At 31.0% G+C, this 17,397-nt stretch overlaps 1 protein-coding gene and 1 pseudogene across 2 annotated transcripts in view; both read right to left on the bottom strand.

Annotated features, from left to right (window-relative positions):
- sens (senseless) overlaps positions 1-15,475 on the bottom strand; it is a 66,155-nt gene extending 50,680 nt beyond the window's left edge. Inside the window, exon 1 of one of the 2 annotated variants that reach the window (XM_076415435.1) lies at positions 15,314-15,475. The gene's annotated coding sequence lies outside the window, so the exon portion shown is untranslated. Of the gene's footprint in view, positions 1-2,568; positions 2,728-15,313 lie in introns of those variants that run through there. The other variant, XM_076415436.1, reaches the window with a different exon arrangement.
- On the bottom strand, positions 13,913-14,803 carry LOC143203162 (uncharacterized; annotated as a pseudogene).
- Positions 15,476-17,397: the final 1,922 nt, after the last annotated feature.

The following is a 17,397-nucleotide window of genomic DNA, read 5'->3' as shown; positions in this document are numbered from 1 at the left end:
ACGACTAGTAATAACATATTAACAAAAAAAAATAGTTAACATAAAATTAGTAGGCTATAATGGAGTAAGAAAAAAAAAAGAACTCCAACATTATTATTGGCGCCATCAAAGACCACATCGATTTAAACCGAGTTTTTTCGTCGGGAAGACGGAAAAAATAGACTTCAAATTAAAAGGCATATCAATGATCTCGATCGCGGCCATTTTTGGTTGAGCCGAAGATTTTCCTCATGAATTATACGGAACTAAAGAGTCGAAGGCAAGCGGACTCATGAAACATTCAGGCCGTCGTAGATGGACGCGTGCTGTAGAAATGGAAATCGCGAGTTATTAAGCCTGTCGAGTTGTTTATGTCGACGATTTGCTTGCAGATCACAGACATGTTCCGTCGATGGATCGATAAGCTTCAGCCTTCACAGCGAATCACTGTTCGAGCCAATATCTTATTTTTATTGATATATAATGTATTTATAAGACAGAATAAAAAGAGTGATTGGCGAGATAATGGGAAAAGGTATATAACAAAATTGAAAGGGTAAAATACAACATATTTTGCTTTAACATTTTTATGGGAACAGATATGTCTTCTATAAGAAAGTAAACAGAATAGAGGAAGTGTTGTGTCAAGTCTGCTTTAAGAAAATCAACTACCTCTCCTCATAATCGTAATAATCTAGTTAATTAAAAAGAGAATATACTACAAGTAATAAAATATTTTGAAACAAGATCAGAGTTATATTTTTTCATATTTACCATCACATATTTAAATAAATTAATAAACAAAATACGTAAGTCTTCGTAGTGAATCATTCTTCGAGTCAACATTTTACTATTATTTATATATAATATATTTAAGGTACAGTATTATAAAAGCATTGAGTGATATTGGCAAGGCAATGTTGTTTTAGTAGAATAGAAGTGTTGTGATAAGTCTATTTTAAGAAAATTTACTGCATGTCTTCATAATCAAAATAAACTAGTTAATTACAAAAAGAAAATATTACAAATAATATAATATTTGAAACAATATCATAAGCAGGATTTTTTATATTTTTACCATCTCATATTAAAATAAATTAATAAACTAAATACATAAGCCTTCGCTTCTCTAAAAAAGTGAATAGAATAATACAATTATTATAGTGAATCTGTTTTACGAAAATAATTTACATCTCATAAACTAGTCAGTTAGTTATATAGAGAAAATAGTACAAATAATCTAAAATCGGGAAACAAGACCGTAGTTTGTTTTCTTATATTTATCATCACATACTGAAATTAATATATAAACTAACTAAAGAATTTAACATTGATTAGCATAAAATTTATGGTTTTTGAAAAATAAATACTTAATAGTAGCTAATGAAACATATTAAATGTATTAATTAATTAAAGCTACAAAGAACATAATATGATTCGTATTCAGCAGGAAAATGTGTACTGTTAATATAAGTTGGCGATCGGTCGCAGTTGTTCTGGACTCAGACAATGCTAAACTTCTATTTTTCAGATTGTTTTCGATCATCTTGATTCATGTATTTTTCGGAGTTAATTTTTTATTAATTTGCATACGAATCGATGGGCTTATTACTTTGGTGGTAAATATCACTTTTTCTCATGTCTTACTAATCGCAAGTAATCGAACCATGCTGACTATTGAAACAACGTTTTCCTACCGGCACTGATTGTTTCCGTCATAACTTGGTCGGCTCCAGGGGTTTTACCACTCTATGATTTGAATGTCTCAAAAAGTGTTTATTGAAAGATGCGTTTGATTGCGATTGAAAGACTAAAATGTAATTTCACTGACAATTGAAAAACAACTAATTTTCTGTAGATAGTATTACATCGTGAATGGTCGAGACACTAAAATTAGAATAACACTAGAATACCATATATATATATATCCAGAAGAGGAAAATCTTTGATGTTAGTAATATGAATTAATGGTTGATAATATAATATTTATTGAATGATCTGACAACGTTACCTGCAAAAAAGATTTGTCCTAAATAGTACAGAAACAAATATCTATTTTGATGGCAAGATTATTTTTCTGTTTGCATACATTCACTAATTAAAATGATAGTAAATATTTCTGTTTGGACACATTAATCATTATTAGATTTTTCTATTACTCTATACTATTTTATACCGAGAAAAACTTTATACAGACAAACAAATTGGGGTTTATTAACTACATTTGCTGATGATACTGCGATGCCTGCTGTTACAGACAATAGCGAAGAAGCCATACAGCGAAGTAATGCAATTCTTGGATACTGCCAGAACCGAACACAGACTCAAAAGAATCAAACTACATAATCTTGTGTAATGTAAGAAAATAAGTTAAGTGTTACATAAACATTATTATAACACAGACTAAGATACGGCCGATGGGTTCCTAGATGCGAGTTATTTTAAAGACAAATTGCAGTAGGTTAGTCGACAGCGACTAGTAACAATGTCTCACATATAAAATATGCTGTTTGATTGAGAAACTAAGGACACCATCTTAATATGAGTTTAACAAATAAAATAGATTCAGTAAGCCAAAAGATAACTTACCTTGGCGAATCAAATCTTTCCAATATTGTTCGATTTCTTCCACACAAAATCACTAACGACAAAGACAAAGAAAAAAACGAAATCGCGAAACGTCCGAACTTGATCACAATCACGTATTAAATGAACTTCATCAACCTGTGACGAACGACACCTGACTGAAACTCAGCTTTCAGAAAATCCAGGTATACACTCACTATCACGCCCCACCAAGTCGTTTTACCTGTGAATCGAGGGTTTATGACACGTGCTACATAGCTCCGCCTCTCGATTTAGGTGATAGGTCAAAGTAATAACACGAAGGCGGAGCGAAACCGAACAGATTGGTCGGGATTGGTGGCTCCGATCCGGTTCTATTCTCCGGAAACTTTAAGGATGTCGCTAATTGATTTGATAACATTTTTTTTGCAAGGTGTCAAATTCGATATTTATAAAATATTACGGTTGATAGTCGGCCGCCCCGATTGCCAACGTGAGGAGTGGGGAACTGGGTGGAGTGGCGGTGTATTAATTAATTGTTGTTGGACCCTGACAAATAAAGTATTATGTAGCTGTCTAATTTTTGGTGGGGTTTTGTTTTTATTTGTCCTTACAACCATTCGATGTATAGCACTAAAATATATTGGTAATAAATTCGTTTTAATGGCCGAGGAATTAAATTAAAAATCTTTGTTTGATTTCTCTTTTTTGTGTTGATATCGATGTACGATGACGTCAGTATTGTTTCAATGTTAATATTAATTATGGACGTTATTTGATTGCGTTCCGTATAGATAACTGATTAAAATGGTGTTCTAATAATATTTTCTTTATTTTAATTTATTCTATTATTACTTTCTTAATGAAAACTTCTATAAAATCGTTTATAACATTCTTGCTTTTTTTCAAATTTTCTCCGACGATAACAATTCCTCGCGTGCTTAGATGTGTTGTCAGGTCTGATAACGATATTATGATTTTCAGATGGCATCCTTGCCAAAATTATTTTAACCATTTTCACTAAATCGTTATTCTAATGAAGAAACGTTTGCAGTTCATTTCACCGTTGGATTGTGATTGATTGTGATAAAATAAATTTGTAAGAATTGATGATTCGCATCTGATAGTGGAAATAGCCCCTAGTATGTGATAAATTTCTCCTTGTACCTACAGTTGGATAATATTTTGCTGCTAATACCGATTCGAATGGTGCCAAAAAAACTTTTATGGTATATACTACCTTGAAACTGAATATGAAATCGTCCTTAACAATATTTTAGACATATATTTTATACAACTATTATATATACATTATACATAGATATATACTATATATACAAGTAATAACAAGTACATTTTAACTGGTAAGCAAGAAGAGATTAGCGCCTTGTGTCAGAATGCGCTAAACTGCTGGGAATGATGGAATTGGCGCATGCGCACAATATTGGCGCTCTCTTATTCCCATCCTGCAGTGTATAATAGGCCATTTCAAAATTAGCCGTTGGTCGATTGAAAACAAATAATCTAGAATATTTAGATTAAAAAGAATAATTATGTAAAATTTTGTATTGCATTAACAAGTTAATAACAATATTAATTACATTGTTGTGTTATTCTTAGTATTGTAACATACATTGGTTATAAAATATGGAAGAACAAAAGTAAGTACGGAATGTAAGGTTAAATTTTATAATGTTAAAATAGTTAAACAGCATCAATGTTCTTATAGTGAGAATATTAAGCACCAAACTTGTAACAAAACATTTAGGACATCAAATAGAAGACAACATATTAGACAACAAAGAAGACAATTATTCTTTTTGTTGAAATAAAAATGTTGCAAAGGGTATGAGATAAATAATATGCAATTGTGCTAGAAGTAATGTTAAACGTAATTATAGCTTTTATACACATTTTGTTGTAATTAACCATGCATTCGTTTTAGGTTAGTAAATATACAATCAGTTCAGTAGTCGATTCATTACTGTCATTATGTAATGTAATTATGTCAAATGTAATTATTCTTTTGTTGTCCATCAAAAATAGTAGCAAAAATTGCGGTAACTGATAAAAATATCTTCAATCATGATATATTTTAGTAACAATTTGATTTTTCTTTTATAGGTGAAGTTGTATTATAAAAATAGAAAAAATTAGAAAGGATTTTGCAGGATGAAAGAGTAGTGGAAAACGATGCTTTGAAAAGATCAAATTTAAAATTATTTAGTAGGAGTCGATCTCAATCGAATAAACAAAACGTATAACATTAATCATCAATGACACCCTAACGATCTAGCGACTACTACTCTGAAGATGGAGGAGTGAAACAAACAAGGAAAAGACATATTAAAGACAAAAGAGCGTAGGTAAATAAATTATTGTTTTGTAAAAGGAATGATGTATTGACGGTGACTTCTTTCAGGTGAAAGGTGTGCAAGATGAAGATTTTGCTATATATATATATATATATAATATCATATCAATATAATCTCTATATGAATATGAAAATTTTCTAACAAAACATGAGTTTTTATTTTCAAATGGTTCCCAATTTTTATTTACTCAGTAAACAAAATTACAACACTCAATTATTAAAATGTGCATTTTGGTGGGCGTTTAACTTAAAATATTTCATAAGAAATAAATGATAATTTTCATATTACTATGTTTACTATTCATTGTAATGAGTTCATAGCATTTCCTTTACTATTGTAACATGTTTGATTATTGTTTTTTTATTAAATTTTATTGGGCTAAATTTCTCCGTCACGAACGATATACAAAGAAAAATATATTAGAGTAAACTTCCAAACACCGGTTACAAAACAAGGTATATGCGCTTGAGTAGAGTTTGCCACGTCAGTGCTTGTTTACTCAAACTATTAATTCAAATAAATGAAAAGGAATGCGTGTGCTAATCTGAAAGTACCTTTAGTTTACAGTATCCTCCCTGTGACGTGTCGTTGTTGTGTTTGTGCGAACGAGCTCGTTCCATTCTAATTATATCTACTCCATTTCCAGTCACTTTCCAAAGAAATTGTTAAAACTATTATCGTTTTGTGTCATATCGCAAAACTAACAAAACAAAACTAATTTAACAACCCTAATATTATGTACATTTTTTTGAAATTGAAACATCAAAGCACATATTGATTTAAGTCAAATAAGTTTCTAAGTTTAATTTGAATGTTAATATCGGAGGATTAGGTGTTAAAGACAAAGCACGTAGGAGAAAGCCAACAGTGTGTGAATATACAGACTTGGTTCAAAACAATCGAAATCGTCATGGGAGATCTTTATAAATTATAACCGTCTAGATGATCTGATGAACTTCGTATCAGTTACATCTATCTCGCATAGTAACAATAGCCATTTGGTCTATTGTTGGTGAACTAAACAACCTCGCGTGCTCACATAATATCCGATTCAATGCTAGTTGAACATTTCGACTGAATCGTTGTTCTGATGAGGGAATGTTTGTAGTTCGTGGACATGGATCATTCACTCTTGGGTTGAGCATCCGGATTTCACAAAAATCTATGACTGAATTATAGCAAATAGAATATATTTACAGGATATTGCTTTGCCATAAACTGTCACTACATATTTCAGTTTTATTATTGGTAAATATTTACTCGAGCACAATTAGGATACAACTCGAAATTACAATTAGCACATACTTATATAAAGCTTGTCATATATGTAAATATTTTTCATTTGATTTTAAAATACCTTTATTTTTATGAAATATTAATCCTGGTAAAGTATTAAACGGTATTGAATTTTATTCCAAAATTAAATTTTACTGCATCAATAAATATCTAAAAATCAACAAAAGTGTCGATCCTTTATGACAGTAAAACTATTAATGGAAATGACAGTGACTATTTGTGTCTTATTATTTTCTTTGCAATTATAGCCTAAACTACTATATAACTACACTATGTGCTTTCGCCTTCAAAATTAGCCAAATCGGTTCAGCTATTCCCGAGTTTTAGCGAGTTTCAAAATTAAATCGAATATTTATCAAAATTATGTATATTTATTAATAAAAAAATAAGTTATATATAAAAAAGAACTAAGTAAAGGAAGCACGTACCAAAATTGAATTATTGAGTGATTCCAAAATAAATGGAACCCAATATACATATGAGCCAAATCCTAAATTATTTGTCCATTAATCTATGCTCATACATAAATATGTCGGCTTAGCTCCTTTCTTTTTGACGAAAACGAAGGACCTGGAGACGTGGAATTTGACCGGTTGAAGCTTATATCGAGGAAACATTTTTAGGTCTAATTCTTTTGTGTAATATGCGCTATAAATAAATATATTCCAATAAAACGAAGCGACCGAACCAAGTAATCATAAATAACCGTCATATCGGTCAGTTAAATATATAAACAAATATTTTTTTACTCGAACTCTTATACGGTAGATTATTTTGTTAAACATTATTTTGTTAATGTGTTAAAACTTTATTATACGAAGTTATTTAAAATTCTTAAGCAACCAGTGTTATTTAAGATTTTGTGTTATTTTCGGTTATTGCCGTATTGTTTGAACTATTAAAGAGTTACGGTATATTTTACATTTTTTATAGAGTTTTTTTTACTCTTTGTGTTTCCGCATTCTGCCCTATAGGCAATAAGTATGTCTTAAATCACTTTATTAAGCGATCTCCTCTATAAAATATTATCTTAAATAATTAGTGTTATTCTAAAGTTTATTCGAAAGTCTATATATGTCAAGTAATCAGAGCAGGTCGTGATAAATGTTTTAGTCTACGCACTTCAACATCACGGCGCATATTTAGCTGCTTAGCGAGTACGTTGGGATGCACTGACACACTTTCGAAGTACTTCACACAAAGATGTTGAATTACACTCGTTATAGGTTCTAGAGGAATATAGCGTTGTATCACTTTATTTAAAATATAGTACGGAGCATCAACAATGGCACGCAACACTTTATTTTGGAACCGTTGAATGATCGGTATATTGGATTTGCCAGCGGTACCCCATAGTTGGATTTCATATGACCAAATAGGCTTGAGTACAGATGTATGAGAACAAACTCATACAGCAATACCTTGTTGAGCCAATACATTTGATCTAATTTAAGTCCAAGTTTTTTCCGTTTAGAGAGTATGTGCTTCTTCCAGGCTAGGCGTCGATCTAGGTGCATACCAAGACATTTAACATGCTCTGCTTGGGGGAGTTGACGATGATTGATATTCACTGGTGAACATGTTCTTCTACGCAGGGTAAATGTTACATGGGTGGATTTGGTTTCATTGGCTTTAATGCGCCATGTCTTCAACCATAATTTTATTTGCTCTAGGTGGATTTGTAGGTTTATTGATACTGTGACTGGGTCTTCATGAGATGCTAAGATTGCTGTGTCTTCTGCGTATGTTGCCACAATAGTTATTTTTGTGGCGGGTAGATCGGCCGTATACAGAAGATATAGTACTGGCCCAGTTTTTATAGAGATAATAAATTAATATGTGATATATCGGAGGATATATGCATCTGTGAAAGAAAATCCGGACATATGCTAAAATTTCATCTCAACATAGATTAACAATATTTGAGTAAAACAAGAATCGTCCATCCAGTCATTTTTTGTGAACAAAGAATAGCTAAGAGTATTGTTTTTGCTTAATGACTGATATTAATAGATATGGTTGTGGTGACATAGAATATAATTATACTAGAGTTAATTCTAATGATTATTAAGATTTTTCTGTAAATTTTAGTGGTATTAACTTCTTTTTCTATCTTATATTTCAATTGAGATATATAAATAAAATACGAATATATATATATATATATATATATATATATATATATATATATATATATATATATATATATATATATAAAGTAATGAAAATATGCACCAGTTAAAATTCAACGAACTACATAATTTGCATAAATTGAACACAGAGGACAAATAGAAGAAATTAAGGTGTTTAAAGATTAAAATAATAGGATATATGGTATAAGAATATATTTATATATGGTATAGGAATGTATTTATGATCAAATAACTAACTATTAATTGTTTGAAACTTGGGCCTATAAAGTACAAATTTCAAGGAATTAAGGATAATCAATCATATCAATTTCAAAATGGTTTTATTTTCATATATTCTGTGTTTTAATATCAAGCATGTGTTATTTCATTTATTTTTCCATGTTTATGTTTATAACATGAAAGTAAAGAAAGATCATGTAATATTATATGGGATGCTTTAAAGTTGTTACAGTTCTGAAAAGAATTTTACTTATGAGACTTTGTTGTAATCTTCAATAGTGTAGCAATTTAAACTTATCAATATTTTATTGACTCTTGAAACTTAATTCAAATTAGAATAAATTGTTAGGGTTAGTTCTTGAAATAGTTAGTGGAAAACAGTTTTAGTAATACATAATTTTTAAATTACTCCCTTTGCTCTATTACGAGAAAAACATTACTTAATGAATAAATAGTGGTAAAAATAAATTTACAACAATGCTCCATTCTCTAAGAAGGTTTCGGTCTCTATCGCAACACAACGGTTCTTGGCTGTCGCCTATACTAATGCGTCAACAAAGTCGGCTATTTTATTATTTTTACTTTATTGCTTTTTGAAATTATATGGGTATTTTATTAATATTCATATTATTCTATAATAATTTATATTATAGCTGTGAATGTATAAGTTATATTATATAATTTTCAATGAATTTAAATTCTGTCCTTTACAAATTGATTATTTCATTTCAAACAAATTTTGAATAAACATTATTTTGTTGTCCTTTTCTATCCTTTTGTTCTTTTTTATGTGTATTTTTAGTGCTTAATATTAACTGTAATAAATCAAAAAATACCGTTGCATTCATCGACTTGCCGCCTAAAATAAAATGCGGGGTCATCTATAGATTTCGCCAAAAAAAGGGACACGTCCTTGGATTCAGGAGGTGGAATAACACCGTTTGTAATTCGTCTGGTACTATCTTGTTCCGATCTTGGGGACCGTTATTTGTACATTTGCTATTAGAAGTTTATCCGACCCCATTTTTGATCTCTATCCGGTTATATTGATGGACTCTTGAAAATAATATCGTAGGCTATCGTAGAGAAATATTTGAGTATTGCCGAAAATTCAAAATTCAACAACAACTTCTATCTGAACATATATAGTCTATTCAAAATAACAGTGAACTGACGTCATAAACATGTTTAATGTATTGAGAAATTTTAAATCGCCGCTTATTATTACTATGATTGAACATTTCAGAGCCACACAACATATTGCACCACGAATAGGTTACTCCGAACAGAAATAAGAAAATGTACGCCCATTTTTGCCAGTAAAATTCGTTAGAGCGGCAAGCATTTTTAATGTTAAATATTAACTTGCTGTGGTTTTTACTGAAAATATTTTTCAGCGTGTTACAGCTGCACTAAATATTAGTATAGGCACGGTCCAGTGACTCTCAAAAAATGAAAGATATAATCTGGAATTCACCGAAAAAAAAACCGCCCTCATAAGAAGCTGGTGACGAATCAACATCAGCTTGATGATAGCTCTATTAGAGATCAAATATAATGTATAAGAAGGGTGAGTAGTTTCTTCAATATAATTTAATACAATTATTTCAGAGGAAACTGTTAGTCTGAAAATTATGGAGGACGTCTCATCGAAATTCTAGATATTGTATTTAAAACAATACAATTTTTATAAGCATATAATAAAATGGAGGAAGACTTTATTTCAATTTATGTATTTAGATGAGACATGGAAATTTCAAAATTGGACCAATATACCCAATGGTCGTCACCCATGGCAAGATGATAATAAAAATAGTGTTATAACAACAAAAGTTGATGGTAAAAGGTCAACTTTGGCATAATAATTGATTAGGTTTTATTAGTCATAATATTTATTAATAACTCATTGCAGATATATTGTATATCAGGTTGGAAACAGGAATTTTGAATAAATCCTTTGCTTGAATGAACTCGATTGAACACATTGCAGAAGAAATTGACAAATGATGAAATTGTGAACAAATGTTTTTTGAAAATGAAGGGAAAGTGATAGCATAGCTATTTACTTGAATAAAACTTTCTGAATATGAGATTATGATTCAATGCTGCCAATTTTTAATATAGGGTGACGAAAGTAGAAACAACTAATGGTGAGTACATAATTAATATACGATACGAACTCTAGGAAATGTTATAGTGGATTGTAAAATAATTATGTGCGCATATATGTGTGTAATTGTTGAGAATATACAGGAGCATTTGATTAAAATATGCCAGAGGAGAAAGAATAGGAACTGCTTTGCAGATATGCCAAATGCATTAAGGAGAATCTAGTGATTAAATCTAGTTTTATCAAGAAATATATGATCAAATAGTAACAGAAAAAACTAAGAAGAAATTCATTGATATCAAAATGTCTTCGCAACGAAACATCTGTCGAAGGAAACAAGAACAATACTATGTAAATGCTATGTGAATATTACTAAAATTTGTTTTCAGGATATTTTCAATGTAAGATCGAAATATATTTAATATATAATATTAACTAAAGTAACGGTGTAAAAGTAAATGTTTGTATACTAAAACATTAAAATATATGTAAGCTATCTCAAGAACTAATACTCACTAACCTTTCTAAAATGGCATTTAATTAAATCTAATTTCCATTAAGTTTCAATTGTCAACAAAGTAATAATAATTACTACATCATCAAATATTATAGCAAAATATCATAAATTAGATTATTTATTATTCATAATATAAAATACGTATTAAAATGATAAACTTGGAGAATAAAAGACCAATTATCAGAGTACCACCTATAAAAAATGATCGAAATGAATGAGTTCGACGCATCGATGAAAAAGCTGAATTATTCGAGAACGTTTAGTTAACGTTTTCTAACCGAGTGATATAGAATCTACAATAAATATGAATTCTGTTAGTGAGCCCGATGTAGCTGTAAATCTGATTTTTCCAATGGACGTTGCCAGAGAAACTGAAAACAACCTGAATCTTGAAACGGCTCTTGGAATTGATTTTACCTGGAACGTATATATTCAGTGCTTGTTTGAGAGTGTTCCGAAATGTTTTAAGGTTGCTGGAATAATTATTCTTAAAAAACCTGACAAATCGGCAGAGCAATTTTTATTTTACAGGCCTATTCCGCTCCTACCTGTGTTATTAAATTTATTTGATAAGCTGTTGTTAAACGTATTAAAATGATATATAAAAAATACTAAATGTCTAGTTTGAGTTTTATAATCACCACTCGACAATCGACTCAGTGAACAGAGTAACAGCGTTTGTTGAAAGGGCACTTGAAGAAAAGCAATACTGTCCCGCAATACTCCTGGGGACCTTATGCTTTTGACCAGGTCTGGTATTTGCAGTTAATCTACAAAATAAGCAAATAGTTATCGTGGAATTACTATAGACTGCCGGAATCTTATCTTGCCGAAAGAAAATTTAGAGTCTGTCATGAAGGGGTATACTCAACACCCGACCCTATTTCAGCTGGAGTTCTACAGGGCAATGTCTTAGGACCACTCCACAGTACTTTACCGAACATTGCCGACGACACTGCTATCATGACAAAAGATGCATTTCTGTTTGACGCTGTAGATAGGAGACTGAAAGATAAAGCTTAGTAGCTATAAATCTGTCCAGGTTAATTTTATGATGGGACGAAATGACAAAAACCTAATTATGCAACTCGACGGATGCGCGATTCCTCAAGCCTCGCAAAAAAACCTCGGAATACATCTCGATGGTAGGTTAAATTGGAAACATCATGTTAGCCAATAATCAGAGATTGGACTTATGAAGCAAATTTACTTAAAAGCAAAGAGATTGGTATATCAGTCAATCGTAAAGCCAATTTCTATCTTTCTATCTCAAACTAAGTTCTACGATTAATTACCAATGCTTATCGTTATGTAAACAACGAAGAGCTGCAGGATGACAAAATTAAATGGATATACAAAGTGATCCAAGATTTAGTCTCAAAATATGAAATCACCTTGCTAAAGCACAGAAACCTGAAAACAATACAGCTAACACTCAGGACAACACTCAGGAAATCAGAAGATTGAAGCGGACCAAACCACACCCCCTTATTTAGAGTATAAGTGGATTATTAATGTTATAATAAACTACAGTTATAGTTACAACTGTTACTACAACTACAGTAGTTCATTTAAATTTGGGAAATAAATACTGACGTATTAATCCCGTATTCGCCTTCGCTTTGCTTGTGTATTAATCCAAGTACAACAGAACAGTAGTAATACATTTATTTGAAAAGTAAGATTATACTAAGCATATCTAATGTAAGATGTAATTAATAAGCTTTTTTATTTAGGAAACCGCTTGAAAGATATTTTCCAATATCTGTGGTGTTAATTTTTAATTGAAAATGAAACCATTTAAAGAACATTTTAATTATTTTTATTAACTTTTACTATCAAAATAACTTACAAAAAGTTGAAAATAATTTAAAAGTGCACGCTTTTACTTTTTATTTTATATTCATAGGTACTATCTCTTAATAAATCCCAAATATAGTCTCCCATCATATTTTCATTGTATTGGCCTTGATAACGTTGTTCGAGGCTCATAATGTCCTGGTGAAAATGTTCTCCTTGCTCTTCTAATTACGCTCCCATGTTGTTGTTGAATTTATCTAAATGAGCATGCAATATATGAACTTTTAATGACATCTTGCAGCCCATGGCCTTAACATCTGTTAACATATTTTCAACTAACTCTTTGTAGTTTTCCGTTTTGTTATGTCCTGAAAATCCAGAAACGACTGCTTTGAAACTGTTCCAACTTGCTTTTGAGTACGATTCAACAGCGTTGAAATTTTTTTATCGGCGAAAATCTGTCTGATTTGCGGATCATTAAAAGCCTCAGCCTTAACTTCTGCCCTTAGCCTTGCTTCTGGTTATTTCGGAAAAAATTCTTCAAGTAATCAAACGCTTCAGAAGTTTGACCTAGTTTTTTAACAAATTGTTTCATCAACCCTAACTTAATGTGCAGAGGCGGCATTAACACTTTCTCTGCTTCAACAATTGGCTTAAATTTTACGTTTTTTTCTTCGATACGAAGTTCTGTTCTTACAGGCCATGAACGTTGAGTATAGTGCTTAGTATCCGTTCTGCTATTCCATAAACACAAATAAAATGGATACTTTGTATATCTTTGATTTGAAGTCCCATAAATAATCCCACCATTTTAAAATCTCCAAACAGTTGCCTCTTATACTCGATACTTTACAAATTCAAGCAAAACTTTAACACTTTCATAATTTTCTTCGTTGTGTTATAAAACAGCTTTTAAGCTTTTTGTAGAGCTCTCAATGAATAAACGCCATTCGCTAGCAACACAAGGTATGCCAGTTTCTTCGAACATACCTTTTATGTCATTCCAAAAACAAAGTCGGTCTTTTTTTGTAAAAAATGTTGCGAATGTTTCATGCCTAGTCCACTGATTCGTGATATTAACATCATCAAGCAAATTCCACTGTTTTAAGTGAGAGTCTAAAAACTTTTATTTACTTTTTGGTAAATTTAAATGCCGAATTAAATCATTAAAATCTTCTGTAGTAATACGATGGTGTTTTAGTTGTTTTGGTGTAGGTAAAAACTCCTTATCGGAATTACTTTTATGAGAACAAAGAGATGAGCTACTTTTCCGCGATAATATTTTCGGTGGCTCAGGTACTGGTCGTGTCAGATCATGTGCGACTGGAGCAAAAGAGGATTCCAGATCAGGATATTCGATAGGTTTTGCATTTTTACCTCTACGTCTCTTACTCAGATTCACCATGCGGAAGTAGCAGTCGTTAACGTAATCTTTTGATTCCCACCAAATTCTTGGTGTTGCAAATTTCATTGATCTTTTCTCACCTCGATACCAACCCAAAATATAGAAATAGAATTTAATATGTTTATTATATTTAATTCATCATATAATTAAAATTTCCTGATTACCTTCCAAACATCTTTTACAATAATTACAAGCAACATGTGGAGTCCATGTCTTATCTTGATTCCGAACAGGGCGTTTAAAATATGCTTCGTAGGCTTCACAAAGAACGTGAGATATATTTAATTCGTATGTTACATCTCAAACTTTAATACATTGCCCATATATATATATATATATAAAACAAAATGCATCACCATCTTATTTACACTTTTGCGACGACATTTTAAGGTATTCTAGACTTGTACAAAACACCTGATCCTTGATTATCACTCTAGTGCCATTGATCAGCACTGTGCGAACGCTTAAACACCACTCTGATTGCTTATGCAACTTTTATTCAATTCTTAATTGTAATTAAAATTTATAAAATTTCTAATATGAGTATTATTACTATAACTATTACAAAAGCAAATTTTTTATACCAAAAAGGTATTTTCTTTTCGTTTTTGTTCACAGCTAAGCGGAAAATCATTACTTTAGGATCATAAACTTTAGGACAAAGAACGAAAATTAAAACGAATCGTACATAAATCGTAAATTCACCGTACTTTTTGAACATATTATAGTAATATATCTACTATGTTATCAAACCCATATATAAGATATATTATTAGTTTAAAAAGGTGTAGTTACCAATAGGTTAGATCTTGATTTAATACTTGCTTATAAAAACATTATAATATAGAACACCATCAGTGAAAGACAAAGAATGAATATAAGACAATGTTTTACCTGTTATTTTAGAACAATAAATAATACACAATAAAAGGATCACAGTTATGCTGTTTGTTGATACATCTCCCGCATTTTGTCAAACACTAATAGTTATTTGTTTATAGAAACTGTACTTTTTTCTATTGTTAATAAAACTGTTGGAAGTAAACAATCGACCGCTGCTTGGTTGATACTGGTATGAATTCCTGTTTATTTATTTGTAATTTCAGGCTTAGTAAATTCAGTCTGTTAAAATACCACGTTTCTGTGGTCATCGGTAAATATTATGATTTGAAATTGAGATTAAGATTGTATATTTATAAATAAATAAATATGGATTTCTTGTAATAAACTTATGTATATATACTTTAACTATAACTTTAACTGAAGTTCAGCTTGTGTAACGATAAGTCGAGGGCAAAAGAGAAAAACTTGATGATGGCAGAGGAGATTTTACCGAAACCTAGTAAAAAAATACAGAGCCTTCTAAGAATCAAACGCAGATGATAGCATAGAATATTATCTTAGTATAGTATATAAATATTTTTTGTATATATCTTTATCTTCTGTCCTGTGTGTTTGTAATAGAGGAGAGGAGTTCACTCATAAATGAATGTTTATATATTGATATATTTTATGTTGGTATATTATTAAAAAAAAAACGCTGTCTTCGACAAGAGCTATAATGAAGTTAATTCCCATAACACCGCTAGACTAAGACAGTCATCCAACCTAGCAGATATTCGCTGACATATTTCTTTCATGGGTTATAGTGTGTATTATATAATACACTATATGTTAATTTATGATAATTTGAAATATTGTTATTGTCAGTTTTATTCAAACTATTTTTAGTTAACAGGTCAATTGAAAATTCCCTGGCCAACCTTAGTAAAACACATTTTTTTGGCAAAATTAGTTTTTTTATTCAACATGATTCCCTTCAAGGGTGATACACTGATTATAGCGACCCTACAACTTTTCGATATCATTTTTGTAGTAAGATTTGTCCTTTGCTTCAAAATAGGCCTCAGTTTCGGCGATTACTTCTTCATTGGACGAAAATTTCTTCCCAGTGAACATTCTTTTGAGATATGAGAACAGGAATTAGTCGCCGGGAAGCAGATATGGAGAATACGGTGGATGAGGAAGCAATTCGAAGACAAATTCATTGATTTTTGCCACCGTTTTCACCGACTTGTGACACGGTACATTTTCTTGGTGAAGCAGCACTCAATTTTTCTTCAAACGCGGCCTTTTTTGATCGATTTCGTCCTTCAAACTGTCAATAACGCTATGTAATAGTCGCTGTTGATGGTCCTTCCTTTTTCAAGGTAGTTAATAAAAATTATTCCATGCGCATCCCAAAATACAGACGCCATAACCTTGCCAGCCGACTGTTGCATTTTCCCATGCTTTGGAGAGGGTTAATCGTGTGAAGTCCACTCGGATAATTATTGATAGGACTTCGGAGTGTAATAATGGAGCCATGTTTCATCCATTGCCACATATTGATGCAAAAACTCGGGTTTATTACGCTTGATCATCTTCAAACACTGCTCCTAATCTTCAACTCGTCGTTGTTTTTGGTCGATAGGGAGCTCGCGCAGCACCCACTTTGAACAGAGCTTTCTCATACTCAAATATTCGTGAATGATATGATGTACACGTTCAGTTGAGAGCTTTAGAGTATCTGCCATTTTATTCAATTTCAATTTACGGTCATATAAACTTATTTTGTGGATTTTTTAAATGTTTTTGTTGGTAACAACCTGTTGTGGGTGTCCACTTGGTTCAGAGTCTTCTGTGCTCATTTCACCACGTCTAAACTTAGCATACCAATCCTTGATGGTTCATTTTCCTGGGACAGTGTCTGGAAACTCGGCATCAAACTAAGTTTTTGCTTCAACTGTATTTTTTCCTTTTAAAAAGCAATATTTTATCAACACACGAAATTCCATTTTATCCATTATTACAGTATTGTGGTAATTATTAAAGATTTATGACTAGTTTGGATAAAAAATTATTTAGAATAGTATGGCTACGTAAACTTATATTTTAAATTTTTTGCAGAGAAAACAAATTAATGTGTCCGCATTATC

This window comes from Rhynchophorus ferrugineus, unplaced genomic scaffold (genome assembly GCF_030347505.1).
Source record: "Rhynchophorus ferrugineus isolate W39M unplaced genomic scaffold, kcgeb_rfMv2 rfM9, whole genome shotgun sequence".
Classification (NCBI taxonomy): Eukaryota; Metazoa; Arthropoda; class Insecta; order Coleoptera; family Curculionidae; genus Rhynchophorus; species Rhynchophorus ferrugineus.
This window is presented reverse-complemented; position numbering and strand designations above follow the sequence as displayed.